Raw genomic sequence first — 2929 nt, forward strand, 5'->3', positions numbered from 1 at the left:
AACGAACAGGGACAGGGGGACCAGCATTTCCCAGAGGCCAAGTCCCAGATACCATGTAATCTAAGAAGGTTTTAAGGCCAGGCAGCCTGGTGACTTCCAGCACTCTGGGATCTTTGAGTCATACACACATCATTTCATTAACCTCATGTCAAACCCCATGAGGTAGGTGGTGGATATCGACATTTTATAGACATGCACATTGCTGTCAGGAGGAGTGAAACACCTTGAGATAGTTTCCCTGGCTAGTCTGCTGGTGACCTAAGCTTCCAACCCAGGTATGGCCAGTTCTATGACTGGATATAAAATCTAATTCTTATGTACAGGAATGCTATCCTATCTCTCCCAAGCATTCTGTATAGTAAAATCCTTAAAATCTAAGCTAGAGTGTCCCAGCTGCCCTCATGCCCCCCAAATCACCAGTGTAGGCCAACATCTTTAGTGGAGGCCCAGACCAAGATAAGTGAAGAGTTTGAGTGTTTCGGAGGCAGACCTGTATGAAGCAGGGGTTCAAGCATGTGAATTTCAAAATGACAGGGAAGGAAGGCAGGGGCAGGGTGTGTAAATGGGGGACAGGAAGCAAAGGACATCAGTCTAAGTCAGGCTGCTCTCTCTTGAACATTAGTCTTCTGTGGCGGGAGGTAAATTGCCTTTTCTTAGACTTGGGAAGGCTGGATTGAGCCCTTTTCCCCTCTGGCTGCTTCCCAGCCTGGGCATCCTTAGCTCCAAGGCCTCATTCAGCTCTAGGAACATCTTGAAGCATTCATGCCCACGGATCTGAAGGGTGAAATATTTTTCATCCAGTGGCGGCTTCTTTGGCTTAGTAGTTGAGCTGGTGCTGGTGGGCAGTGCTCACTTAGTGATCCTCTCAGAGGATGGGTCAGGTCAAGGCTCCCATTTCCTGTGGAAATCGTCTTCCTCTGTACATCTGTCTTTCCCAGGACAGGTACAAATACGCACCTCGAAACTGTTGTGTGCCAGCAGATTACCATTGGAGTCTTCCAGTGTGATGATGGTGAGGATGGGTTCATGCCCCCAGTGCAGGAGCTGTTACACATGAAGTTGAAGTGGATAGTGGTAGTCAGAACCGACCTCTGGTGGCTCATAGGGCACCCCACACTATGTCATAGAGTGATGGTGTCCTCCAAATACTCAGCATGCGGGTTTCCCCCCACCTAGATGAGATGCTGAGGAGGGGCGAGGCAATCGCTATAGTCAGAGCGGCACTCAAGGTGGGGGCATTGCTTCACAACCTCCATCATATGCTGACGTCTGGTAGATGGCCATGGTGTGAACACAGGTGCTGGGCAGGGGTGGTGAGGTGACCCACGGCTGCACTGGACAGGTCTTTGCCTGCTGGCAAAACACCATGTTATGTTCAGGGGAGTACGTGTAGGTGACGGACTTGACTGTCCCAGAATGCAAGAAGCCCAGACAGAAACCATAGGTGCTGGGGTAGGTCTTCTGAGAAGGGACAGAGGATGACAGAGTCCAGGAGGTGGCTTGTGTGGGGGTGGCTGGTGCAGAGGCTGCTGATATTCTTTGAACCCCAACATGGCATTCTAGCCAGTGTGCAGCATCTTCTGGGAGTAGCAGATCGTCTACAACCTCTACTGCTGGGCGTAACGAGGGGGACAAAACCAGCTTCTCAGGAATGAGTTTCCCCAAGTATGAAAACGTCTCTTGACTCAGAGGGAGCTCAGTGCTGAGATCCGACTGGGGCTGCTCCGTTGCAGCTCCAGGGAAGGTAGTCTGTACACGGAGCCTCAGGGAAGTGTGTAACCTTCCAGGGAAGCACTCTCCAGGCCCAGAAACCAGGTGCCCCCAGATCCCAGTAGCTAGCTGTGCCCAGGATGGTGGCTTTGGGCTTTTGACTTGTTAACATTTCTTCCCAGATAGTTATGCATTATCTTGGAATCACAAAGTCATAGCTAGAAAGAATGCCAGAGATGGTTTAATTCAAACTTTTCATTTTATAGTCAGGAAGTTTCAATTTAGAAACTAGGTGACCTGACCAAGCTAACAGGGCTAGTTAGTGGCAGAAAACAAGGGGACTAAGACTCAAGCTTGGATCTTACCTGAATCTTCCATTTCCCAGTGCTGCCTCCCTTCACCTGCCCTCAGGACATAGAACATGTTGTGTCTACAGGGCCAAGCAAATTCTCTGGGGAATTCATTAATACAGGATTTTAAAGGCACGGCATGAATGGGGTTGAGTTTGGGGAGAAAGTCAAGGTTAGACTTCTCTTTGCAGCTCATTCTTTTCTTCCCTGACTGATCCCGAGCAGGATTTTTTTACTATGCATCTTAGGGGTTTTAAAACTTTTCTGTACACCGTCTGTTTCCTGTAAGAAAAAAACTTTCACCATCCTAGAAGAGTCCTTCCGCAATCACTTGTTCTTAAATTGAGGTTCATGAACTCCCAAAGGGCTAATATTTTCAAGGTTCATCCATGTGGCAGCATGTATCTGAAGTTCATTTTTCCTAATGGCCATCGTGTGTATATTGCATGTTCTGTTTATCATCTGTTGATGGACGCTTGGGTTGTTTCTACCTTTTGGGTAGTATGACAATGCTGCCTTGAAAATGTGTACAAGTATCTGTTTGAGTGCCTACTTTCAGATATTTTGGGTATATACCTAGGAGTGGAATTGCTGGGTCATAGGGTAATTCTGTGTTGAACGTTTTGAGAAACTGCCGAACTCTTTTTCACAATGACTGCCATTTTACAGTCCCACCAGCAATGCACCAGGATTCTAATTTCTCCACATGGCTTCCTTTTTGATCGTATGTGTTTTATCCTGCATTTAACATATTATTCTGAGGAGGGAGTCCTTGGCTTCAACAGACTGCCAGAGAAGCCCACAGTACAAAGAAGACTAATAACACTCCAGTCTGCAGTAGATTCTGGAAAACCCCCAGAATGGGAGAA

At 47.7% G+C, this 2929-nt stretch overlaps 1 pseudogene; it reads right to left on the reverse strand.

Annotated features, from left to right (window-relative positions):
• Nucleotides 1-573: 573 nt before the first annotated feature.
• Nucleotides 574-1488, reverse strand: LOC100670203 (cellular tumor antigen p53-like; annotated as a pseudogene).
• Nucleotides 1489-2929: the final 1441 nt, after the last annotated feature.

The sequence above is a fragment of the Loxodonta africana genome, chromosome 25 (genome assembly GCF_030014295.1).
Source record: "Loxodonta africana isolate mLoxAfr1 chromosome 25, mLoxAfr1.hap2, whole genome shotgun sequence".
Lineage (NCBI taxonomy): Eukaryota > Metazoa > Chordata > Mammalia > Proboscidea > Elephantidae > Loxodonta > Loxodonta africana.